The sequence below is a fragment of the Macaca mulatta genome, chromosome 20 (genome assembly GCF_049350105.2).
Source record: "Macaca mulatta isolate MMU2019108-1 chromosome 20, T2T-MMU8v2.0, whole genome shotgun sequence".
Classification (NCBI taxonomy): Eukaryota; Metazoa; Chordata; class Mammalia; order Primates; family Cercopithecidae; genus Macaca; species Macaca mulatta.
In genome coordinates, this window is record NC_133425.1 from 52,308,481 (window position 1) to 52,336,169 (window position 27,689).

The 27,689-nt window shown below is 43.6% G+C and overlaps 1 protein-coding gene and 1 long non-coding RNA gene across 11 annotated transcripts in view; one reads left to right on the top strand and one right to left on the bottom strand.

Moving 5' to 3' along the window:
- Positions 1-1,299: 1,299 nt before the first annotated feature.
- Positions 1,300-25,531, bottom strand: LOC144338057 (uncharacterized). Its single transcript, XR_013411819.1, has 3 exons — positions 25,039-25,531; positions 2,782-2,863; positions 1,300-2,109 (listed from the first exon to the last, which is right to left on the bottom strand). It is a non-coding gene; the product is annotated as an uncharacterized LOC144338057 (long non-coding RNA).
- A 130-nt stretch (positions 25,532-25,661) lies between these two features.
- The window catches only part of NUP93 (nucleoporin 93), a 113,639-nt gene continuing 111,611 nt past the window's right edge, over positions 25,662-27,689 (top strand). For all 10 annotated transcript variants that reach the window (XM_077986169.1, XM_077986170.1, XM_077986173.1 and 7 more), the window contains exon 1: positions 25,662-25,744. The gene's annotated coding sequence lies outside the window, so the exon portion shown is untranslated. The remainder of the gene's footprint in view (positions 25,745-27,689) is intronic.

Consider the following 27,689-nt stretch of genomic DNA (forward strand, 5'->3'; position numbering starts at 1 on the left):
GAGCCAGCCTCTCAAGTAGCTGGGTCTACAGGCATGCACCACTGAGCCCGGCTTAATATGGTACAGTTTTAAACGCCATTTTCCTATTAACAGACATTTAGGCTGAACCCATCTCCTTTCCCGTGTGGATTTCTCTATCTAGAAGTGGAATTGCTGGGTCAATGGGAAAGTACATTTCAATTTCTTTTATTTTCTTTTTTTCTAAGCTTTGGGGTCTTGTTCTGTTACCCAGGCTGGGGCACAGTGGTGCAATCATGGCTCACTGAAGCCTTGAACTCCTGGGTTCAAGCCATCTTCCCATTCAGCCTCCCCAGTTGCTGGGATTACAGGTGTGAGCTGCAGCATCCAGCTTTCAATTTCTTAATATTTAAAAAAATCTGCATACATATAGACTTACTATGTTATATATTAGCCAGTTTTTTCACCTAACTATACAGTGTGAGCTATTTCTAAATACCATTCAATATGCTACAGCAATTTCTCCATCCATTTGTAATATACATTTTATTATGGAAAATTTCAAACATATACAAAGGTAGAGAGAATAGTAAAATGAACCCCCATGTACCCTTTCCTTGAGCTTCAATAAATATCAACTTTTTTAAATACTTCATACAGCACCATTAATGATGGCATAATATGTATCACAAGCATGTTTTATAATATATTGAGTCTGTTCCTTATTGTTGGAAAGTTGAGATTGTTTAATTTTTCACTATGACATGTAGGATTTAAATGCCTCGCCTTTGGTAACGGAAGCATGGGAGTGTTTTGCCCTGGTCTCCACTTAGCCCACTGCTGCCTCTTTTCTGCCCACAGACACCCCCTCTCCTACTGTAGGGTTGTAAGGAGTTGTCTTACGTCCAAGTTTCTCAGACACAGAGCTGGAGACAGGGATTCAGGTGCATGTTATCATGGTCAACGACTGCCTGGGGGCTAGCTGGGCATGTTGGCTCACGTCTGTAATCCCAGCACTCTGGGAGTCCGAGGCGGGCAGATCACTTGAGGGCAGGAGTTTGAGACCAGCCTGGCCAACATGGTAAAACCCCATCTCTACTAAAAATACAAAAACTAGCCAGGCGTGGTTGTGGATGCCTGTCATCCCAGCTACTCAGGAGGCTGAGGCAGGAGAATTGCTTGAACCTGGGAGGCAGAGGTTGCAGTGAGCTGAGATGGCACCACTGAATTCCAGCCTGGGTAACAGAGCAAGACTCTGTCTCAAAACAAACAGACAAACAAACAACTGGCTGCCTAGGGGCAGTGTCACAGGTGATGAAGGAATTTACCAAGACAGTTGTGGGGAAAGAAAGGTAGGTTTATTAGAGAAAAGCAGGAGATGTGTTGCAACGGAGCAACGAGCAACACAGCAGAGGGAATGCTGTCTACAAAAAGGCAGGGGCTGCAGCGGACTTTATGAGGTCATGCTGCCTGGGCTAAAGGCTTGCAGACAAGAAGCTTGGGGGCAGGTGGGCAGTGAGTTGAATTCTTGCAACAGGATGTTTGGGTGCTAGTGAGTTGTTTGCAGTTGACCCTATTTCTCAGAACATTCACTCCCCTCTACCCCTGTGTCTGTTCTTGCCAGCTAAGCTCATTTCCAATTTCCTTAAAAGAAAAAAGCTTTTCTTAAAAGCTCCTTACGGCTCCACACGCGTGACTTATTAGAGGAGCAAAGGAAGCCGAATATGGAAGGGGAAAGCCTCAACCTGATCCAGGGTGCTCTAGAACAAATTCCTCCCACTGAACTGTCCTGCTGTGGGGCAAGGGGGTGAGCTTGTTCTGTTGTCAGTCACCATTTGCCCCCGGGGTGGGGTGTAACCTGCCAGGCATCCTCAAGGGACGCACTGGCAGCAGCAGGAGGATGGTGACAGCTGGTGGGGGGATCTGGAGCACCCACACGCCCACATCCTACACAGTAAGACCCTGACTGACACCTATTTACAAGCAAGGCTTATAAAGAAGCATCTGGGGGGTGCAAGGTGAAGGCAAATCTTCAGAGCTCTTGGATCAAACTGGGAGATTTGGGGTTGGAGAAGCAGGCAGCCGGAAATGAATCTGTCTTCTGTTCATATCTGGCTGCAAAGCCCACAAATGCCCAAGCTCAGGCTGCAGCTTGATGTGGAATGAGATGGAAGATAGGGCCGCATGATAGCCCAAATGGAATTATAAAAAGAAACAACAACAACAAAATCAGTCAGTAGAAAGGTGGCTGGAGACAAAGGGAAAGGTGGAGGGGAGATAACCCTGAACTTTGGCAGATGTGTAGGCTTTTGGACAAAACAAAGGAGAGACCTGGCAGAGGATCGTTCGAGTCTGAGATGGAGCTCCTGTTTGTTAGGAGATGGGGGCATGCAGGCAGGAGAGCAGTCTCAGAAAACCCCGGCTCAAGGTGCAGGGGAGAGTGGGTTCACAGAGGGCTAAGCACTCTCATCCTTCAAAGGCCTGGGCCTCTGAAGGTCACTGGCCTGCTGCCCATCCTGGTGCAGATTACCCCGGAGGGAGAGGAGAGCAGACATTGCCATCACCCCGTGCTACAGCACACACACAGATATGTTTTATTTTTCTGCAACATGGGCTACAAAAATCAAAATCTTAAAAAACCTAGATCTTCTGGAGCCCTGGGCCATCGTTTCTGCATAGTCTGAAGGGCACATCTCAGTAATGGCCACCCCCTTTAAAGCAGTCCTGCCACAGGCCACACCATTCCCTAATGCATCACACCTGCCGCTTTAATCGTTTACAATACCAGGTTGGCCCTGCAGGCGGTTGTGGCTTCCCACTCACCCAGGCTTTGAGAAGTCCAACCTCAATCATCTTGTTTTTTTAATCTTCTATCATCTTTTGAGTTTCCATCCTCTACCTCCAGCTACAGGGATGAGTCCAATGTTCAGAAAAGTGAGGGTGTCAAGGGGCAGTGGAGGGGGAAGGCCAGCCCAGAGGGTAAGGACCTGAAACTGTCTGGGTTAAAATCCTGGCTCTGCTACTAGTTGTGTGAGGTAGGCAAGTTGCTTAACCCCCCTGGATTTTTAGTTTTCTCATCCATAAAATGGGAATAATGAAATGAGTAAATACATGTAAAACTTAGCATTGATGAAGTGCTCACTAGTGTCACCCATGACTGTGATTACTAGCCCAGACACTGTTGTCACCAGGTATCCTGCTGCACAAGCAAGCTGCTTCGGGGCTGGCCATTGGCCGCAGCTGCTCTCAGCAGGCCACAAAGATGCCCTCCCAGCCACCCTCACCACTGACCACCAGCCTCCACAATGGAACCCTGTCTACTCCCCCAAGACCCCAGTAATAGGCACCAGTGTCCCCAGACATTCTGGTACCAGCTGTATCTGAGAGCCTCCTTCAGGGCAGTGTGCAGCAGACCCAAGACCTTGTGGTCCTCCAGATTTTAGAGAACCACTCTCATCAGAGCCACGCTTATCCACACCTTCCTCCCCAGCGTGAGCAACCCCTGTACATTCTGTCTACTTACATCAAAATTCCCCAGGGAAGGAGGGGTAATAAAAATGCCCCAAAATGTCAATTCCCCCATCTCATTAGTCACCATCTCTGAGCTCAGGGCTAACAATTTATACACACACACACACACACACACACACACACACACACAGATTTTTTTTTTTTTAGATGGAGTCTCGCTCTGTCACCCAGGCTGAAGTGCAGTGGTGTGATCTTGCCTTACTGCAACTCTGCCTCCCGGGTTCAAGCAATTCTCCTGCCTCAGCCTCCCAAGTAGCTGGGACTATAATAGCATGCCACCACACCTGGCTAGTTTTTTGTATTTTTAGTAGAGACAGGGTTTTGTCATGTTGGTCAGGCTGGTCTCTACCTCCTGTCCTCAAGTGATCTGCTCCCTCGGCCTCCCAAAGTGCTGGGATTATAGGCGTGAGCCACCGCACCCGCATACACAGATATTTGGGGGTAAAATTACAGTAACATTTGATAAAATGCAGAAATATATGCATATATAGATATATAGATAGATATAGATATGTGTGTGTGTGTGTATGTGTGTGTGTATATATATATATATATATATTTTTTTTTTTTCCCCCCAAGGTGGAGTCTCACCCTGTCACCCAGGCTGGAGTACAGTGGTGCAATCTCGGCTCACTACAACTTCGCCCTCCCGGGTTCAAGCAATTCTTCTTCCTCAGCCTCCTGAGTAGCTGGGATTACGAGTGCACACCACCACTCCTGGCTAGTTTTTGTATTTTTAGTAGAGATGGGGTTTCCCCATATTTGCCAGGCTGGTCTTGAACTCCTGACCTCAGGTGATCCACCCACCTAAGCCTCCCAAAGTGCTGGGATTACAGGTGTTAGCCACCATGCCCGGCTAAAATGCACAAATCTTAATGGCAGTTTGACTAGTTTTGACAAACGTATACCACCATGTAACCCATACCTCATTCAAGATCTAGAACATGTCATCACCCTAGAAAGTTCCCTCATCTCCCCGCCAGTCGATACCCCACCCCTCCCTGACCAGAAAGCACTGTTGTGATTTCTATCCCATATTAGTTTTGCCTGTTCCTGAACTTCATGTAAATGGAATCAGAGAGTGTGTACTTTTTTGTTCTGGTTTCTTTTACTCAACCCAATGTTTTTGAAATCCATCCATATGGTTGTATGTGTCATGAGTTTGTTCTTTCATATCTCTAAGTAGTATTACATTGTATGCATGTATCACAGTTTGTTGATCCATTCTTCTTTCATGGACATTTAGGTTGTTTCCAGTTTGGGGATATTATGAATAAAGCTGCTATAAGCATTCTTGTGCAAGTCATTTTGTGGACTTGTGCTTTTATTTCTCCTGGATAGACACCAAGAAGTGGAATTGCTGGGGCTCTATTAGAATCTGCCAAACAGTATTCTTTTTTCTTTTTCTTTCTTTCTTTCTTTTTTTTTTTTTTTCAGATGGAGTCTTGCTCTGTCGCCAGGCTGGAGTGCAGTGGTGTGATCTCGGCTCACTGCAACCTCCACCTCCTGAGTTCAAACGATTCTCCTGCCTCAGCCTCCTGAGTAGCTGGGGTTACAGGCACGTGCCACCACGCCCAGCTAATTTTTGTATTTTTAGTAGAGACAGGGTTTTACCATGTTGGCCAGGATGGTCTCGATCTCTTGACCTCATGATCTGCCCGCCTCAGCCTCCCAAAGTGCTGGGATTACAGGCGTGAGCCACAGTGCCCGGCCTATTCTAAAGTGGTTGTAGTATTTTACACCCCCCACGGGCAGAATATGGGAGGTCCAGTTGCTTCACATTCCCGCCAACACTTGCTATTGTCAGGCTTTTAAATTGTGGCCATTCTACTGGGTGTGAAGTGTTATTCACTGTGGCTTTAACTTAGATTTCCCTGATGACTACTGATGTGGACTGTTTTTTCATGTGTTCATTGGTATTTTTGTATTGTATTTTATGAAGTGCCTATTCAAATCTTTTGCCCATTAAAAAAGTCAGGTTGTCTTTTTAATTATTAATTTGCAGGAGTTCTTTGTATATTTTGGATACCTGTCCTTTGTCATATATGTATGTTGAGAAGATGTCCTTTTAGTCTATGTCTTGTCTTTTCATTTTCTTCAGCTTATGAGACCAACATGCTGCTTGCTGCACAAAGAAAGCTGCCCTTTTCATTTTCTTTTTTTTTTTTTAGATGGAGTCTCACTCTGTCGCCCAGGCTGGACTGCAGTGGCACGATCTCAGCTCACTGCAACCTCTGCCTCCCAGTTTCAAGCCATTCTTCTGCCTCAGCTTCCTGAGTAGATGGGATTACAGGCACGCACCACAGCGTCTGGTTAATTTTTGTATTTTTAGTAGAGGCGGGGTTTCACCATCTTGGCCAGGCTGGTCATGAACTCCTGACTTCAAGTGATCCGCCTGCCTCGGCCTCCCAAAGTGCTGGGATTACAGGCGTGAGCTACAGCACTCGGCCACACTTTTCATTTTCTTAACGATATCTTTTGATTATCAGAAGTTTTCATTTTTCCTGAGGACCAGTTTATCATTTTGTCTCTTTTGTTTACTGCTAGTTTTCTAAGAATATTTGCCTACTGACAATTTATATTTTTTAACAAACTTCTCAAGTAATTCTGTTATGCACTAAAATTTGAGGGCCATTGGTCTCAGATAATGAAGCACTACTGGCTTTTTTTTTTTTTTTTTTTTTGCCCTGGTTGACACCATTTCCCCTAACATACATGCCTTTGAGTGCGTGTGCATACACACACACACACACACACACACACACACACCTGCCACATAGAACAAGAAACCCAGAATTTAAGAACCAAGAAATTGTGGGTTAGAGACAATGGGTTTGCCCTACTATCTATCCCCTCTTCCTCTTAGTAATAAGAACCTGATAAGTGTCTGGGACACAGACATACAGCCAAAACTACATTTCCCAGACTATCTGGCAGCCAAGAGTGGCCATGTGACTGTTTTGTCCGATGATTTGTAAGTGGAAGTGGATGTAAAACTTTAGGAATGTATCCTTGAAAGGGACGAGGCGCCCCTTCTGGTCCCTGTCCTGTTTCCTAATGGCTGGAACAAGAGCATAATGGCTGGAGATCCAGCAACCATCTTGGAGACTGAGGCAGGATGCTAAGAATGGGGGAGTAGCAATGTAGGTGGCCGGGTTCTTGATGACTGAAGCCACCACCTGGCCTAGATGGTTTCTCTTCAGACTTCTCTCATGTGACAAAAATAATGTCTTATCTTGTTCAAGCCACTAAGTTTTGGCATTATTGTCACCATTGTTTTTTGTTTCTTTACATAGCTGAATTGAAGTCTAATTTCTACACCTGGCTGCTATTCCTGTGAGGGGATAGGGAAAATCAACTTTTTGGTTTTTGTTAATGGATGCTTAACTTGTTTGTGCTGCTATGACTGCATACCACAAACAGTGTAATTTATAAATAATAGAACTTTATTTCTTACAGTTCTGGAGCGGTTGGGAAGACAAAGATTAACGTGCTAACAGGTTCAGTGTTTGGTGAAGGTTTGGTTTTTGCTCCAAGATGGCACCTTGGACACTGTCTCCTCACATGGCAGAATGTAGAAGGGCAAGACAAAAACAAGCCAAAAAGGCCTAACTAGTTCCCTACAGCCTCTATAAATGTCATTGTTGTCAACAGGTGTAACGAAACAATGGGCTAAGCCATGCCCAGCCAAACCCACAGCATAGAAGTTATTCCTGTTCTGTTCGGATTGTTGTATTTCTTTTATTCATCGCACATGTGTAGTAATGGTTTATTCTACACAGGGCTTTGCTTGAACTGAACTATTTTCATTTTATTTGTGGTAATTAATTTCAGGAAAAACAAAATAGAGAAGTTGATTTTTTTTTTTTTGAGACAGTGTCTCCCTCTGTCACCCAGGCTGGAGTCCAGTGGCACGATCTCAGCTCACTGCAGCCCCAACTTCCTTGGGCCACGGAATCTTCCTGCTTGAGCCTTCCATGTAGCCAGGACTACAGGCATATGCCACCATGCCCAGCTAATTTTAAAACATTTTTTTTATAGAGACGAGTCTCACTATGTTGCCCAAGCTTGTCTTGAACTCCTGGCTTCAAGCAATCCTCCTTCCTTGGCCTCCCAAAGTGCCAAGATTACAGGCATGAGCCACCACACCTGGCCACACACTTCCCAGTTTTAACTGAACCATGAAACTAAAAATCAGACTTCTCATAATACAAAATCAAATACATTACAAAGAGTAAATGCTGTGAAGACACTTAGGGATTAAAAAGGCATGTAAACTTATTTTTCCATGAAAAAAAATTACAACATTGTCAGCCAGATGAATAAAGAAAGTTTGGTTTTTGCCTGTGCATCCTTTTTCCTGACTTTTTGTTTGACTTTTTCAGATTTTTAAAAATTATTACCTATTCTAAAAAAGAATGAGACCTCTAAGACAGCCATCAACCAGGGGGCTACAGCCTCCAGCTTGTGTGTTCCACGGTTTTCAGAACTGTGGTGTTGGTTTACTAAAGTCTGAGTTCTGCCCAGTGGCCAGCATTGGGCACAGTCTTATCCCTCAAGGCTGATAAGATCTAGACAGTAACATTACAGAACAGCTGCACTGGCAGACCCCCAAGAGGGGTCATGTATAGGAGCTGGTCTTCCCTGCTATGCCACACATGCCAGTGTTAGCCCCAGTTTGGGTCAAATTTGAGTTAAGACTCTGCCTTCAAGCAACTGGATAACTTGGGTGACTGGAGCCTCCATTCTGAGGGTCTCCTGGCAGGTCATTCAGGACCTTTTTAAACTGAGATTCACTGAACACCCACTAATGGACACAAAGCCTTCAAGGGCTTCCATTCTAGTGAAATTTATGCACAAAACAAAAATTGCACCTGTAATCCCAGGCCTTTGGGAAGCGGACACGGAAGGATAACTTGAGGGAGTTTGAGACCAACCTGGGCAACATAGTAAGACCCCATCTGAACAATTCTTTTTAAATAACTGGGCATGGTGGTATGTGCCCATAGTCCTAACTACTCCAGAGACTGAGGCAGGAGGATTGTTTGAGCCCAGGAGTTTGAGGTTACAGTTAGCTATGACTGCACTCCAGCCTGGATAACAGAGCAAGACCATGTCTCTATATAATAAAAATAAAAAATTGCAACTTTTTATGATGTATGTAGGGTACTTGACAGCTTTGCACTGGTGGGTGAGGAGACCTCTACTCAATTCTAGAGTACTGGGGCCACCGGTCTTGCCAAAAATAAAATGGTTAACACTTACTGAGCACCTACCATATGCAAAACTCTGTTCTAAATCTTTCACATATATTAAGTAGCTCAATCCTTATAACAGCCCTTCATGATAGGCCACTATTATCCCCATAAGAATACCCACAATGTAAAAGAAGTAAATCCCTGGAAAGTAAATGGGGAGAGGTTCTTGGTATAGTTACCAAAGAAGGGTGTTGGAAGGCCTCAAAGCCAGCCGTATTCACTACTGTTCGCCATACTTGTTTGCTGATAATTAATTTTCTTCTGGGTTTACAGAGAAGGACTAAGTTTTCTGATTTCTTTCTTCCTCTCTTTATTTTTTTCTTTCTCTCTCTCTCTCTATTTTTATATATATATATATATATACACACACACACACACACATATATATTACACACACACACACACACACACACACATATATATATATATTTGTTTTTGAGACAGAGTCTCTCTCTGTCACTCAGGCTGGAGTGCAGTGGTGTGATCTCAGCTCACTGCAACCTCTGCCTCCCAGGTTCAAGCAATTCTCATGCCCTAACCTCCCGAGTAGCTGGGATTACAGGTGCCCACTACCACGCCGAGCTAATTTTTGTATTTTTATTAGAGATGGGGTTTCACCATGTTGGCCAGGCTGGTCTCAAACTCCTGACCTCAAGTAATCCACCCCCTTCAGCCTCCCAAACTGTTGGGATTACAGGTGTGAGCCACCGTGCCTGGCCTAAGTCCTCTGATTTCTAAGAGTGGCGATAGCTACAAGTCCGTTTCTGTTTTCTACTTTCACTCTTGGGGACACTTTTCTTTTATCATTTAAGTTTTTTTTTCTTGAAACTCCAGCTGCAAATACATTTAATAATCAACCACAAGAGAGCCCTTGACAGATGGGCCTTGAAACAGATGGCTCCATTGAAAGGCAGCAATTAAAATTGGAGGGTAATTTGAACCAATCAAGAAGATGGGGTCTCTTGGAGGCAAAGTTTCTACAAAAACCGAAACCATCTCCCCCAACCTCCTTTGGTACATTTTTCACCCCCAGATGAGCCTTCCTGTGGGTGGATCCAACTTTTTTAAACATCTGGAATGTTGAAAAGGAAGAGAGAGAAGCCCTTGGGCCTTGTCAATCAAATTCACTTTTCTTTTGGCAAATTCAGCATCAGTGACAAATTGCGCAATTTGACATAAACAAAGTTGATAGATGTAGGCAAAGCTGTTTTTAAACAGCAGCAATGGAGAGATGTGTAGGATGGGGATTTTTCTCATTCAACAGTCAGTATGTTTAATAACAAATAGAACAACCAGATGTTGAAAAAAAAACCTACCACCTTGACAATGTCATCTGATAGTCAGCCGCTGCTGATTAATGTGTGTGGGATTCATTCCAATCTCAATTCAGAAAGCCGGCAGGAATATCCATGTAAGGACTTCTCTGGATAATTCCTTAACAGAGTTAACTAAGGGCTCTAAATTCACCTTGGAGGCTTTCTTAAGATAAAAAGAACTGCCCTTGATTTTTTTTTTCTTTCTTTCTTTCTTTTTTCTTTTTCTTTCTTTCTTTCTTTTTTTTTTTTTTTTTTTTTTTTTTTTTGAGGCAGAGTCTCACTCTGTCGCCCACACTGGAGTGCAGTGATGTAATCTCATCTCACTGCAACCTCCGCCTCCTGGGTTCAAGTAATTCTCGTGCCTCAGCCTCCCGAGTAGCTGGGACTACAGTCACGCACCACCACACCTGGCTGATTTTTGTATTTTTAGTAGAGATGGGGTTTCACCATATTGGCCAAGCTGGTCTCAAACTCCTGACCTCAAGTGATCCACCTGCCTTGGCCTCCCAAAGTGCTGGGATTACAGGCATGAGTCACTGCACCCAGACTGGCATGGATTTCCGAAGACTTGAGTGCAAGCCCCAGTCTGCCACTCTCTCCTTACATGACTTGGGAAAGTCATTCAATCCCCTTGAGGCTTAGGTTCCCTATAGGATACATAATGATGATAAATTCTGCCCTGGTTACTCCTAAGTTGTTGCAAGGCTCAAGTGGAGTAATAGCTGTCGATCAATTTTTCCCTAATCTAAAATTTTTGAGAAATAATTACATCCAGTAAAATGCACAAATCTTAAGTGTACAGCTTAATAAATTTTTATGGCCATGCCTACTGGCACCTGCCCTGTAATCCTAGCATTTTGGGAGGCTGAGGCGGGCAGATCGCTTGAGTCCAGGAGTTGGAGATCAGCCTGGGTGACATGGTGAAACCTCGTCTCTACAAAAAATACAAAAATTAGCTGGGCGTGGTGACCTGCACCTGTAGTCCCAGCTACTTGGGAGGCTGAGGTGGGAGGTTAGCTTGAGCTGGGGAGGCGGAGGTTGCAGTGAGCTAAGATCGTACCACTGCACTCCAGCCTGGGTGACAGAGTGAGACCCTATTTCAAAAAAAATACATTAAATAAATACACAAATAGATAAATAAGTAAATTTTTGCATATGTATACTCCTGTGTTGCTACTCAGCTCAAGATATGGAATACTTCTGACACTCCAAAAAGTTTCCTGTGCTCTTTCCTGGCCCATAGTTCCAATGAACAATTATTCTCACCTCTATCGCTAGAGATGAGCTTGCTTGTTCTTGAAATTGAGATAAGTACAATCTTATAATATGTATTCTTTCATGTCTGACTTTCAATTGACATAGGTTTTGGGGATTCATTTTTATTGGTGCAGCAGTCAGTGGTATGTTCCTTTCCATTGCTGAGTAGTGTTCCACTGGGTGGCTATCCCAGTTTGTTTATCAATTTTTCTCCTGTGGGTAGACATCTGAATTGTTTCCAGTTTGAGATTATTATGAATAAAGCTGCCGTTAACAAAAGACCATGAGATCGGCAGAGGAAGAGGGAGAGCTTTATTCTCTCTATATATGGAAAACAATCTGTAGAATGTGGAGGCTCAGTCTTCAGCATAAGTGAAATCTTACTCTGGGAAGAATAAAGGTAGAGCTGGCTTCAGTAGGGAAAATTCTCACCCTGGTTCTCAATTAGGTCTGCTTATACAAATGAAGGATTCAAACTGGTTCAGTTCTGATTAGTCAAAATAGTCCAGTCCTAAACTGGGCGTAGTGGCTCACACCTGTAATCCCAGCACTTTGGGAGGCCCAGGCGGGCAGGTCACTTGAAGTCAGGAGTTTGTGATGAGCCTGGCCAAAATGGTGAAACTCCGTCTTCACTAAAAATATAAAAATTAGCCAGGCGTGATGGTGCGCACCTGTAATCCCAGCTACTCAGGAGGCTGCGGCAGGAAAATCGCTTGAATCCAGGAGGTGGAGGTTGCAGTTGGCCAAGATTGCGACAGTGCATTCCAGCCTGGGCAACAGAGCAAGACTCTGTCTCACCAAAAAAAAAAAAAAATAGTTGAGCCCTGATTGGTTGGTTTCTAAGCCCTGAACCAGAAGTCTCTATCAAAGGTTTCTTTCGAAAGGCTCAGTGGGGGGAGGGGCAGTTTATCTTCTCACTGAAAACAGGCAGTAGTTTGATTTGAGTGTAGAAAAGGAGGTCCTGTGACACTTTTACATCTTTCTGAGATCACAGAGTATGTGACTGCTCGATCATTGCCTGATTCTGTTTTAACTTCGAGTACCTCAGTTTGCCATGGGAAGTCCATTTTGTCTGTTAGCCAGGAGCATATTTCAACACTGCTATGAACATTTTTGTACAAGTATTTTTGTGTGCATGTGTTTTAATTTCCCTTGGGCAAATAACCCAGGAGTAGAACACCCGAGTCATAGGGTAGGTATGTGTTTAACATTCTTAGAAATTGCTAGTTTTCCAAAGCCATTGTGGTGTGTGTGTGTGTGTGTGTGTGTGTGTGTGTGTTTTGTTTTGTTTTGTTTTGTTTTAACAGGGTCTTGCTCTGTTGCCCAGGTGGGAGTGCAGTGGCACAATCATGGCTCACTGCAACCTTGACTCCCTGTGCTCAGGTGATCCTCCCACCTTAGCCTTCCAAGTAGCTGGGACTACAGGTGCGCACCACCACATCTGGCTAGTTTTTGCATTTTTTGTAGAGACAGGGTTTCACTATGTTACCCAAACTGCTTTTGAACTCCTGGGCTGAAATGATCCACCCACCTTGGCCTCCCAAAGTGCCAGGATTACAGGAGTGAGCCATGGCATCCAGCCATAGGTGTGTAATTTTATATTCCCTCCAGAAAGTTGTGAGAACTCTAGTTGCTCTAGATCTTTATTATGCTTGTTAACTTTAAACTGTGGCTCCCTCTACAATGTAGGGGATATCACTGTTACTCTGAGGGAGGAGAGGTAGTGTTGGGATTAATACAAAGCATGGGTCTGAGTCTTGTTTGAATCATTGTTCTGCACTGGGCTTGCTACACGGCCTTGAAATACTGAGGCCCTCTAGCCTCATTTTCTGCATCTGTAAAACAGGGCTCTCTATAGCATCCCTCTCTGAGAGTCATTGTGAGGGTTAAATGGGAAAAATCTTGTAGAGACCTTAGCACAGGGCATTGCACACAGTTTGTGCTTAATTAGTGATTGCTGTGGTCTTTCTCTTTTTTTGTTTTATCTTTCCTTCCTTGTCTTCTTCTTTTTTTTTTTTTTAATGGAGTCTCGCTCTGTCCCCCAGGCTGGAGTGCCATGGCATGATCTTGGCTCACTGCAAGCCTTTCTTGTCTACTCTTTAACAGATCCCAGCAGGAGAGAATACCTTTAAGTCCCACATATCTGTCAGGAGTGCTGACAGAGCCTAATAATTACGATCCATTTTACAGGGTAGGAGCTGTCCACCTTTTTTGACCAGAAACATCTTTACTGCCCCCAAGATGGGGGCAGTATACTGAGGATGGCAGAGCAGAGAGATGGAAAGATTGGGGAGTTGCTGAATCGACCAACCTGACACTCACCTTACCACTGGACTTGTAATTAGTTGGGCTAATACATTTTCTTACTGTTTAGGCCAATTTCAAACTGGTTGTTTGCAGCTCAAACATCCCGACTGGCAGATCAAATGGTCCCGGACTTCCTCCACTGAGCCTGGACTTGGGATTTGCTCTCAGTATCCTTAACCCTTGGCTTCCCACAATCTCAACCAATCGCCAGGGGTTGGTGTTCTAGAGAAAGCCCATTTGCTATCCTGGATAATGTCAAGTCACCTTCTGTGCCGCTGACATGAAAACCCATCTGAAGGGCAAAGTAAGAGGCTTCCCTTTTAAGCTTTTAATGACTTTTTTTTTTTTTTTTTAATTAAGGTAGAGTCTCACTCTGTTACCCAGGCCACAGTGCAGTGGCACAATCTTGACTCACTATAACCTTCACCTCCTGGGTTCAAGTGATTCTTCTGCCTCAGCCTCCTGAGAGCTGAGACTACAGGTGCGTGCCACCATGCCAGTTAATTTTTGTATTTTTAGTAGAGACGGGGTTTCATCACTTTGGCCAGGCTGGTCTCAAACTCCTGACCTCAAGTGATCTGCCTGCCTCGGCCTCCCAAAGTGCTGGGATTACAGATGTGAGCCACTTTGCCTAACCAAAGCTTTTAATGAATTTTGAAGAATATTGCTGATCACTCAGCCACAGTTCACCAAGCTTTATGTAATTTGTGACTCCCCACTAAGAAATCGTCTCTGGCAGCAGCAGCTCAAGATAGGGGGTAACAATTAGTGGAGCTGGATTCTGTCTGTTACTTAAGAAATATTTCTTGCTTTCCTTCCATGAACCACATGCCAGGTTTTTTTATTGTAGCATAATTAATAATATATGTATGGTAAAGTGCACAAATCTTAAATGTGCAGCTCAATGAATTTTTAAAAAGTGAATACATCCAGCACTCAGCATCCAGATTAAGAAATAGAACATTAAGAGATCTCAGAAGTTTCCTTCATTCCCCTTCCCAGGCAACAACCACTCCCTACTTCATGATAATCACTGTCCTGACATCTGTCACCATAGTTTAGTTTTTCCTTACTTGAACTCTATATAAATGAAATTATACTTTTGTGTCTAGCTTTTTTTGTATGCCATTATGTCTGTGAGATTCACTCATGTTGTTGCTTGCGGATGGAGTTCATTCTTTTTTGTTCCTGAATTATTTTATTATATGACCACAACATGATTTATCACTTCTTCTGTTAATGGACTTCCGGGTTGTTTCCACTGTTGGGCTAGTACAAATAGTGGTGCTATGAACATTGGTGTATATGGCTTTTAATGAAAATATGTACACATTTATGCTGAAGATAGATGATAGATAGATAGATAGATAGATAGATGTACTAGGTCATAGAGTATGTGTATATTTAGTTTTAATATATTTTGCCAGTTTTCCAAAGTGGTTGTCCCTATTTATAAACCCTCGGCTGCATATGATGGTCCCAGTTCCTCCACAACCTCTTGGACAGTTAGTATTGTCAGTTTTAAAGCATAGCCATTTTCTCAACATCATTAGTTGTCAGGAAAATGAAAACCAAAACCACAATGAGATACTCTGCACGTCTATTAGAATGCCTCAAATAAAGAAAAAAACTGACAATATCAACTGTGAGCAAAGATTGGAGCAACAGGAACTCATACATTGCTCCTGGTGAGAATGATACAACCCATTGAGAAAATAATTTGGCATTTTCTTATAAAGTTAAATATATGTGTGTCATATGACCCAGAATTTCCATTGCTAGGTATTTATTCAAGGGAAATGAAAACATATGTTTACACAAAAATTTGTACAAGAATTTTCACAGCAGCTTTATTTCTCATAGCCAAAAACTGGAAATAACCCCAAACATCCATTAAAATGAATGGATAAGCTGGGAGTGGTGGCTCACGCCTGTAATTCCAGCACTTTAGGAGGCCGAGGTGGGTGGATCACTTGAGGTCAGGAGTTCAAGACCAGCCTGGCCAACATGGCAAAACCTCGTCTCTACTAAAAATACAAAAATTACTGGGGTGTGGTGGCACACACCTGTAATCCCAGCTACTTGGGAAGCTGAGGCAGGAGAATCGCTTGAACCTGGGAGGCGGAGGTTGCAGTGAGCCGAGATCATACCACTGCACTCTAGCCTGGGCCACAGAGCAAGATTCTGTCTCAAAAAACAAAACAAAACAAAGATGAATGGATAAATAAAATGTGGTATATGCATATAATGAATTCTACTCATCAATAAAAAGGAATGAACTATTGATACAGACATCAACATGGACAACATAAAAAAAACATGATGCTGAGCAAAATAAGCCAGACACAAAAGATAAAGGGTGATTCCATTTACATGAAATTTAGCCAACAGGCATTGACTGCAAAGGGACATGAGGGAAACACCAGGATGATGGAAATGTTCTACATCTTGATTGTGGTGATGATCATACAGATATGTACATGTACTAAACATATCTAAGTGTATTCTTTTTTTTTTTTTTTTTTTTTTTGAGACGGAGTCTCGCTGTGTCTCCCAGGCTGGAGTGCAGTGGCGTGATCTCGGCTCACTGCAAGCTCCGCCTCCCGGGTTCACGCCATTCTCCCGCCTCAGCCTCCCAAGTAGCTGAGACTACAGGCGCCCGCCACCACGCCCGGCTAGTTTTTTGTATTTTTAGTAGAGACGGGGTTTCACCATGTTAGCCAGGATAGTCTCGATCTCCTGACCTTGTGATCCACCCGCCTCGGCCTCCCAAAGTGCTGGGATTACAGGCTTGAGCCACCGTGCCCGGCCTCTAAGTGTATTCTTAAAACAAGTGCATTTTATTTTATGAAAGTATCCTCTGTAAAGTATCTACTTATTCTGGTCTGATAGATATGTAGTGGTTTTTCATTATGGATTTAATTCTCATTATCCTGATGACCAATTGTGTTAAGCATCTTGCATATATTATTGGCAATTCAGATATTGTATTAGTCAGGGTTATCCAGAGAAATACAACCAATCAGATGTGTGTGCATAGATAGACAGATAGATAGATCAATCTAACACAATTATGAAGGTTGACAAGTCTCAAGATCTGCAGTCATCAAGCTGGAGATCCAGGACCTAGAAGAGTGGTTGGTGAGTTCCAGTCCCAGTCTGACAGTCTCAAGACCCAGGAAGAGCTGATGTTTCAGTTTGAGTTGAAAGACAGAAAAAAAAAAAAAAAAAAAAAAAAAAAACCCATGTTCCAGCTTAAAGATAGGTGGAAGGAATCCTCCGTTACTCAGCCTTTGCATTTTTCTCAGGCCTTCAACTGATTGGATGTGGCCCACCTGCATTAAGGAGGGCAATCTGGTTTACTCAGTCTATCCATGCACATGTTAATCTCATCCAGAAACACCCCCCCAGACACACTCAGAATAATATTTGATGAAATGTCTGGGCATTCGATAGCCCAGTCAAGTTGACACATACAATTTAACCATCACATATCCTCTTTTGTGAAATACCTCTTTAGGTTTTTACCCATTTCTAACAGGATCTGTCTTTTTCTTCTTGATTTATAAGAGTTCTCTATATAGTCTAGATATGAGTCTTAGTTAGATAAGTGTATTGCAAATTTCTTCCAGCGGTTTGCCTTTTCACTCTCTCAGTTCCATCTAATTTATCAGTCTTTTCCTTATGGTTAATGATTAGTGTCTTGTTTAAGAAATGTTTGCCAACCCCCAGAACCTCTAGGTCATTAAGTCTATTATCTTATCTTTAAGAAAGCTTATTGTACTTTCTTTTTTTTTTTCACATTCCGGTCTATAAGCCATCTGGAATTCATTGTTGGTATATGGTGTGAGGTAGGGATGAGATGAATGCTGCTGTTCTTTTTAAAATTTTTATAGAGCCAAGAGATTCAATACCACTTATTGAAAATAGACTCTTTTCTCTCCCTGAGTTACTTTTAAAAAAATCAGGTAATTATATAAGTGTGGGTCTGTCTCTGGGCTCTCTATTCTGTTTCATTGGTTTATTCATTCTTTTGTCAAGATCATCCTTTTTAAATTATGACAGCTTTTAAATAAGTCTTGGCATCTTGAGGCATAAGTCCCTCTCCCACATTTTCTTCTTTAAGAATTTCTGAAAAGAATGTTTTTGGCCTTTTGCATTTTTAGATAAATTTTAGAATCAGCTTGTCAATTTCCATTAAAAATGTGCTAGGATTATGGTTGGGATTGCATTGAATCCATAAATCACTTTGGGGAGAACTGGCATCTTGAGTCTTCAATCCAAAAACTTGGCTTATCTCAACATTTATTTAGGTCTTCTTCAATTGCTCTCATTAATGCCTTGTAGTTTTTAGCATCAAAATCTTGTACATCTTTTTGTGAGGTTTAATCCTATTTATACGATTTTTATGCTAATGCAAATGGTATCATTTAAAATGTTCATTTTCCAGTTGTTTTCCATAAATATATAGAAATATAATTAATTTTTGTATATTGACCTGTTTTTTACAGCCTTGCTAACTTCATTAATTGATTTCAATATTTTGTCTGTAGATTATTTTGGATTTTCTTCTTATGTATTCCTGTCATCTATCCATGATGGTGATTTTATTTTTTTCTTGCCAATCTTTATACCGACTATTTCTCCTTCTTGCCTACTGCACTGGCTAAGACCTCTAATACAATGTTGAATATAAATGGTAACAGCTGATTATGTTTATACGACTTTAGGAGAAATATTTATATTTTTCCACTAAGTGATATTTGCTGAAAGTTTTTTATAGATACCCTGCATCAGATTAAGTTCCCATCTATCCCTAGTTTGCTAAAAGTTTTTACCATAAATACATGTTGAATTGTATTAAATGCTTTTTATTGGCATCTATTAAGATAAACATTTATTTTTCTCATTTATGTTGTTAGTGTGGAGAATTACATACATTTTCTAATGTTACATTCTTGGTAAAAAAAAAAAATTCTTCATATGATCCTGATGTATTATCCTTTTGCTATATTGCTAGATTTGGTTTCTCAATATTTTATTTCAGATTTTTGCCTTTATGTTTAGTAGGGCTGTTCTTCTATTTCTTTTCTTGTAAGGTCCTGTCAGGTTTTGGAATCAAGGTTGTGCCAGTCTCATTGAACTAGTTGGCAAGTGTTCTTATTTTTTCTGTTCTCTGGAAGAGTTTATGTAAGATTCGTATTATTTCTTCCTTAAATATTTGAAATAATTCACCAGTGAAGACACCTGGAGTTTTCTGGTTTTGGTGTGTTTGTTTGATTTGGTGGTAAGTAGATGTTGTGTTTTGAAATCCTGTCTGTTCCAGAGGCCTTGACGCTTGCTGACCCTGCATAGCTCCACATGGCTGCTCCTTTGGGAATCCAGGTCTCTGCTCAAATGCCACCTCTTCAGAGAGGTCCTTCATTACTTCCCCAGCTGAAGCAGCACCCACTGTCCTCAGCTACACTTTCAATTTTTTTTTTTCTTCTTGAGACAAGGTCTCGCTCTCTCGCCTAGGCTGGAATGCAGTGGCTCAATCATAGCTCACTGTAGCCTCGACCTCCTGGTCTCACGTGATCCTCCCACCTCAGTCCCCCAAGTAGCTGGGTCTACAGACACGTGCCACCACACCTGGCTAATTTTTGTATGTTTTGTAGAGATGACGATTAGCCATGTTGCCCAGGCTGGTCTTGAACTCCTGAGCTCAAGTGATCCCCAACCTTAGCCTCCCAAAGTGCTGGGATTACAGGCATGAGCCAATGCCCCTGGCCCTTTCTATTTTTTTACATACAGGCTTCTCACTCCCTGAAATTAACCTTCCCTGAAATCTGTTCATTTGTTTATTGTGTGTTTGCCGTATTAGAATGTGAACTCCATGGGGCCAGGGATCCCGTCAATTTCATTCGTTCTGAATCCCCAGCACTCAGCACATAGCAGCACTCAACAAATATTTTTCAAGAGACTAAATGAAAGGAGGTCAGATGGAGGCCCTTTCCCCATAAAGTCATGAGAGAACAATAAATCATTTTTATTTTTTATTTGAAATGGAGTCTTGCTCTGTCGCCCAGGCTGGAGCACAAGGGTGCTATCTCGGCTCACTGCAATCTCTGCCTCCTACGTCCAAACAATTCTCCTGCCTCAGCCTCCTGAGTAGCTGGGATCACAGGAGCTCACCACCCGAACTAATTTTTGTATTTTTATTTATTTATTTATTTTGAGACAGAGCCTTGCTCTGTCACCAGGCTGGAGTGCAGTGGCATGATCTTGGCTTGCTGCAACCTCTGCCTCCTGGGTTCAAGCGCTTCTCCTGCCTCAGCCTCCCAAGTAGCTGGGACTAGAGGCACGCGCCACCACACCCAGCTAATTTTTGTATTTTTAGTAGAGATGGGGTTTCAGCATGTTGACCAGGATACTTTCAATCTCTTGCCACGTGATACGCCCATCTCAGCCTCCCAAAGTGCTGGGATTACAGGTGTGAGCCCCCGTGCCCAGCCAAATTTTTGTATTTTTAGTAGAGACAGGGTTTCACCATGTTGGCCAGGCTGGTCTCGAACTCCTGACCTCAAGTGATCCGCCTGCCTCAGCCTCCCAAAGTGCCGGGATTACAGGCATGAGCCACTGTGCCCAGCTGAGCCTTACTTTAAAAAATGTTTTAATAGACTTTTTTTTAGAACAGTTTTAGGAGCACAGCAAAATTGAGCCAAAGGTACAGAGATTTTTCACATACCCTCTGCCTGTACACATGCCTAGCCTCTCTCATTACCAACATCCCCCACCAGAGTGGTACATTTCTTACAACTGATGAGCCCATGTTGATGCATCATGATCACCCAGTCTGTAGTTTACATTAGGGTTTACTCTTGGTGTTGTACATTCTGTGGGTTCAAGCAAATTTATAATGCCATGTAACCAAAAGTCTCATCTTTTTAATAATAAAAATTGACCATTGTCTTGATCGAACTTACACAGAAACAAAACCATGCAATATAATTCTGTATTCCCTGCCAAGTTACAATGTCATTTTGGAACAAAATGCAACGAACATGAAAATAAAACTTTCTCGGCTTCTTTGTAAATAGAGCTGTTTAATATTATTTTGTTAATGGATAGAATAAAATGTAATCTGATGGTGAAAGCATTCTTCTTGACATTGTGGAAAATGCCTCCCTATATTGCATGTGATGGGAAAGCAATTCGATTGGGAAAAGCTTACTGAATTAAGCTTACTGAATTCTGGCCTATTGACCTTATAGCAAGCATGTTAGATGAGATGCTATAAGGGCTCAAGTAATACCTGAATCCTTCAGGATTATTTTGATTGCAAGTGATGTAAAACCTCAGTGAAATTGAGCAAAAAATAAAATTTTCTGGCTCATGCAACAAAACATTCCAGGGATAGGGTTAGCTTTAGGCACAGCTTGATCCAGAAGCTGTGTCACAATGTCACTTGAGTACAGGCTCTCTCTCCATCACTACATTGCTTTCTTCTGTATTTTCTTCCTTCCCAGACAAATTCTTCCCTTGTGGATAATAAACAATTGAACAGGTCGGGCATGGCGGCTCATACCTGTAACCCCAGCACTTTGAGAGGCCAAGGAGGGCAGGTCACTTGAGGTCAGGAGTTCCAGACCAGCCTGGCCAACATGGTGAAACCCCATCTCTACTAAAAATACAAAAATTAGCTGGGCGTGGTGGCACACACCTGTAATCCAAGCAACTAGGGAAGCTGAGGCACAAGAATCACCTGAACCTGAGAGGCGGAGTTTACAAGCCAAGACTGTGCCACTGCACTCCAGCCTGGGCAACAGAGTATGACTCTGTCTCAAAACAAACAAACAAACAAAATTGTAAAGGAATAATGCCTACAAAAACATCTTCACAGTTCTAATTTATTCCAGTCATAAAGAGAACCGTCTGAGCAGAACATCTTAAGAGTGCATTTTCTTGACCCTGTTGGGTTATAAACCAGGTCCTGGACCAGTGCCTGTGGCCAGGGTACTGCAGTACTCTGCTCTGATTGGCTATGCCTGAGTCACATGCCACCAATCAAAACACAGGGACTGAGATTTGGGGCAGGAACGCGCCACAGGGGAGTCAGTGTTAAAAGATGTCTCATTAGAGAGCAACTGTCTGGTAATACGGTATAGTGCATTGAATGCACATCCCATATACTCAATGAGTTCATCTGAAGACTAAGAATATTCAAAAGCACAATTCAACCGGATGAGAGTACAAAGGCCTGTGTTTGTTTGATATGATCATGCAGCCAAAAAAGGTAGAGTTATACACTTGGTATGTGTAGAAGACATGCAAAATCTGTGTTACAATACAGAGTTCCATCAGAGACTTCCTTTGAAAAACAGGATTCTTTTAAATGTTTGGGACCCAGTAGGACTAAATGAGGGAAGGTAAGAACTCTCTGCCACCACCCAGCTCCCTTTTAAGTAGGAAAGAGCTTGAAAATCCCCACCTCTGAGAAAGGGGCTTTGCAGGGGCTCTGGGGCACATCTCAGAACAATTCTCAAGGCAAAGGCTCTTGAAAGATTCTGAGCTCAGATAAAGTGATGTTTAAGAAAGCTCTTCTGGCAAGGCATGGTGGCTCATGCCTGTAATCCCAGCACTTTGGAAGGCCAAGGTGAGTGGATCATGAGGTCAGGAGTTCAAGATCAGCCTGGCCAACATTGTGAAACCCTGTCTCTACTAAAATAAAAATTAACCAGACATGGTGGCGGGCACCTGTAATCCCAGCTACTCGGGAGGCTGAGGCAGGAGAATTGCTTGAACCCAGGAGGCGGGGGTTTCAGTGAGCCAAGATCGCACCCCTGCACTCCAGCCTGGGCGACAGAGCAAGACTCCATCTCAAAAAAAAAAAAAAAAAAAAAAAGAAAAGCTCTTCTAAGCTATGTAATTAATTGACAGACAGAAACAGCTCCAGAAATTGCTCGGTTACAGATCTTGCCACCAGGAGATAAAAACTCCTGTCTCTGTGGCATTTGGACGAGACGATAGTTCAAGGAATGGCATTAGAGGTGAGTTCAGAATCCTCAAAGGAACTTCTTTGAATCATATACCTGGGCAAATATTGGGAAGCTGATGTTGGTTATAACTCTGTGCAAACAAAACAAAACCAACCAACTCAGTTTTAGTGTACTTTTTCTGATTACGGGAATTATGCATGGTCATTTCATTGCAGAAACCTTGAAAAGTACACTAGCTTTTAAGGACTCATTTGTGGTTTCTCAGCCAGGAGAGATGTCATTCCCACTTGGTCATATTTTGATATCCTCTTTCTTTGTCTCTTGTGTGTTTATTTATTTAATTTTAAGACAGGATCTTGTCCTGTAGCCCAGGCTGAGTGCAGTGGCGTGATCACAGCTCACTGCAACCTCCACCTCCTGGGCTCAGGTGATTCTCCTGCCTCAGCCTCCTGAGTAGCTGGGACTACAACCATCAGTTACCATCCCTGGCTTACTATTATTATTATTATTATTATTATAGGGATGGGGGTCTCACTGCATTGCCCAGGCTGGTCTTGGAACTTCAAGGCTCAAGTGATCCTCCCACCTTGACCTCCCAAAGTGCTGGGATTACAGGAGTGAGCCAATGCACCCAGTTCTCTTAAAAACAAAAAACAAACAAACCAAAAAACGCAAATAATATATTGTTTATGCACAGATACATTTGTGATAAAACTATAAAACATTGGAATGATAAATATGAAATGTCAGATTGTGGTTATCTCTGGGGATAGGAAGGTATATGGGAAGACCATCTGGAAAACTGCAAGGTTTTTTGAGATGAGGTCTCACTCTGTTGCACAGGCTGGAGTGTAGTGGCATGACCACAGCTCACTGCAGCCTTGATCTCCTGGGCTCAGGTGATCCTCCCACCTCAGCCTCCCCAGTAGCTGGGACTACAGCTGCACACTACCACACCCAGCCAATTTTTTTGTATTTTTTGTAGAGACAGGGTTTCACCATGTTGCCCAGGCTGGTCCTGAACTCTGAGGTTCAAGCTACCCTCTTGTCTCAGCCTCCCAAAGTGCTGAGATTACAGGTGTGAGCCACTGTGTCCGGCCACTTTTTCCATTTAACATTACGTTTCCAAGATTCATCCATGGTGTATCTGTGGCTGAAGCACACTCCTTTTTCACTGCTGTGTAATGCTCCATTGCATAATATCCCACAATTTATTTATCCTTTTTTTTTTTGGTTAACAGATATTTGGATTGTTTCAAGTTTTTTGCTAATATGAACTGTGCTGCTATGAAGATTCTTGCTTATAACCCTTGTACATATGTGTAAGAGTTTCTCTAGGGCATATATCTAGGAGTTGAATTGCTGGGTTTTACAATGTAGAAATACTCAGCTGTAAAAGGCAAGTGTCCTGGATTTTCATCTGGCAATGTTGCACAAGCATTTGTCTATGTCATTAAAAGTTGTTGTTTTTTTTTTACATAAAAGAAAAGCAAGGTAAAAGTATAAAACATTATTCAGATGCAAGATATTATTATCTCTGTGGATATTCTCTGATCACAGCAGAGTCTGGTTACATATTTAATAGCTTCAGGGCAAAGGCCACATTCATACATGTTGTTAATCAGCACCAATTATTTATAGAGAACTCACAATATGCCGGTGTGAGGTATTAAAAATAAACAAAGCTGGACACTAGTTGCTATAGACTTCTTAATGTTTGCGTCCTCCCCCTTCAAATTTATATGTTGAAACTCTGCCCCCCATTGAGATGGTATTAAGAGGTGAGGACTTTGGTAGGTGACTGGGCCATGAGAGTGAAGCCCTCATGAATGGAATTAGAGCCCTTATAAAAGAAATATTGGAGAGATCCCCTCACCCTTCTTCTGTGTGTGGTTACAGGGAGAAGAGTGCTATATTAGTCTGTTCTCATGCTGCTGTGAAGAAATACCTGAGACCAGGTCATTTAAAAAGAAACGAGGTTTAATTGACTCACAGTTCCGCGTGGTTGGGGAGTCCTCAGGAAACTTACAATTATGGTGGAAGGCACCTGCTCACAGGGCGGCAAGAGAGACAGTGAGTGCAAGCAGGTGAAATGCCAGACGCTTATGAAACCACCAGATCGCATGAGACTTACTATCGCGAGAACAGCATGCCAGAAACTGCCCCCCATGATCTGGTTACCTCCACCTGGTCTCACCCTTGACATGTGGAGATTATGGGGATTATAATTCAAGGTGAGATTTGGGTGAGGACACAGAGCCAAACCATATCAAGTGCTATTTATGAATTAGGAGGCAGGCCCTCAGCAGACACTGAATCTGCGGGTGCTTTAATCTAGGGCTTCCCAGCTTCTAGAACTGTGAGAAATAAATTTCTGTTGTGTGTAAGCCATCCAGTCTATGGATGAGTCTGACCCCACTTGTCCCTGCTCACCATCTTCCAGCCACACACCCCTTCTTTCTAGTCTCCAAACACTAAGCTGGCTTCCCCTGGAGACTTCACTCTTGTTCCCTCTGCTTGGAATTCTTTGAAGCCGGAACTTTGCAAGCCCCATCCTTTCTCATCCTTCTTTATTCAGCTCAACATGTCACCACCTCAGAAAGGCCTCCCTTCAACATCCAAGCATTCTCTCTCCCATTACCCTGTTTTTTCTTCATAGCTCTTCTTGTGAACTGCAGTTACTTATTTATTATATTTTGTTTCCCCTGCCAGCCTGGGAACTCAGTGAGGGCAGCGATCTTGTCTGTCGTGGTCGCCACTGTGTTCCCAGCTCCTAGACTAGGGCTTGGCCCTTGGATGGCGCTCAAGGAGTAAGAAATTCCTTTAATTTAGGGAATTCTGGAATCGCTTTCTCCCGGCAGAGCCGACTCTAACCAAGTGGGAAAGGTGAGGTCTGCGGCTGCCTGTGGTCCAGGGGTGACGGTTTGGCCCAAGGCCCTGCCTTCGTCCCGCCCCCGGCCCCGCCCCTGTTCTTGTCCTTCCCCACGGGTCTCCATAAAGTTCATTTGGCGGCGCGCCGCGCGAGGGCTTCTGGGAGCAGCCGGCCTTGGCCAATCAGGAAGCGGGGTAGAGCGGCGCGAGAAGCGGCAGCCGCGTCCTCAAGCCGGCACCTGAGCGGCGGAGACGGCTGTAGTACAAGGTAAGGGTGTGTCTGGTCGCGTTCTTCCGACCCTGGGCTTGTCCTTGAACCCAGGACCCCGTGACTGGGTGGAGCGCCGTACCCACGCTCGGAGCCCCGCAGCTCACACTTCCCGTTCTCCTCATGGCAGCCGGGCACGCCTGACGCCGGCGACACAACGCGTTGTCGAGCCGCCCCAGAAAGAGTCGGGCTGCACCCCGGGGTGTGCCTTTCATTCGCCCACTTTCTGAATGCAGAACCTAGGCCTCCCGACTCCCCCTTCCCCACTGTGGCGCCCTCGCGCCACGCCCCTGCCCTCACCTCCACCTAGTGCCCCGCGAGCCCACCCTTCCTAAGCCTGCGCCACAATGCCTGCCTGCTTACCTTCCTGACCGTGCCCTGCCTGCTCGCCTACCCCTCGTGGACATACCCTCTAGAGAGGCATTGCCCTGCGAGGGAAGGGGTCTTTGGGGCGAGTGCAACTTCTCCCAACCCTTGGCTTACCTTTTGTACATCCAAGAGGATGCTAGTGGTTGGAACCCAGGGGTGGCCCACCCTTCTCTGTGCTTACTCCATCCCGTCCTCTGCAAAGGGGAAGCCCAAGTTCACTGGCTGTCTTTTGGAAAAATTATGGGGCCGGCCCCATGGGTCCTTGGTGAAAGTGTGAAAGACCCGTTGACAGAGTCTCTGGTCTGGGTTTGCCCTTCTGCTAGACGTGAGAAGGAGGTTTTATTTATTTAATCTTTGTTTTGACCGAGTTGTCTTTCAGCAAAAGCGAGGATCACCTTTTTGTATTCTTTCCGGGGGATGTGGGAGGGTATCCTCGGTCATCCTAGCTTTTCTTCTTTATTTTTTTTCTTTAAATCTTCCTTTGTGCATTTGTGTTTGCAATATTTTTATTTTCATTGATGGTGATCTCATAGCATTAAATACCTACATATCAGAGGCTAACAGATTCCTTATTTATATCTCCATCGCTGGCCTCACCCCTGACCTTTATCCAGCCACCCACTTAATATCTCCGCTGAGATGGATGATAGGCAACTCAAATTAAACATGCCAAGAGAGGGCTAGGAAGCTCCCCTTCATTACCCTCCCCAAACTGCTCCTGTTGCCCTTTCTTTCATCTCAATAATAGGAAAGACCCTGGCTAATAACCTTTGAGCCATCGTTGACTGCTCTCTTTCTTTTTGTTTTCTTTCTTTTTTTTTTTTTTTTTTTTTTCTTTTGAGACAGTCTCCCTCGGTTGCTCAGGCTGTAGTGCAGTGGTGCGATCTCGTGTCATCGTGTCACTGCAACCTCTGCTTCCCAGGCTCAAGTGATGCTCCTGCCTCGGACTCCCAAGTAGCTGGGACTACAGGCGTGTGCCACCTCGCCTGGTTAAGTTTTGTATTTTTAGTAGAGACGGGATTTCACCATGTTGGCCAGGCTGGTCTCGAACTCCTGGCCTCAAGTGATCTGCCGTTTCAGCCTCCCACGAAAGTGTTGAAATTACAGGTGTGGGCCACCACACCCAGCCCTCTGTGATTAACGCCACAAATAGTACTTGCCACCCTGGGCCAAGTCACCACCTCTGGTTTGGATTATTGAAATCGTTTCCCATTTGGTCTTCCTGCTTCTGTCCTGGCCCCTATTTTTTGCACAGCAGCTAGAGGGATCTTTTTAAAACACAGGCTGTCAGATTGTATCATTCCTTTACTTAAAAAAAAAAAAAAAATCCCTCCAATGGGTCCCCATCTCATTAATATGATAGACTAACCCCTTTACAGTGAGCTATAAGGCTTTACATAATCTGACCCACTGTTACTTTCTCAGTCTCATTTTCTGCTCCCTCTCCTTTCACACGTTAGACATGCTTTGGCCTAGGGCCTTTGTGCTTGCAAGTTAATATCCATGTAGTTTGCACTCACTTCTTCCAGGTCTTTACTAGGGAGGTACCTAGTGAGGCTTTCCCCATTTCCCACCT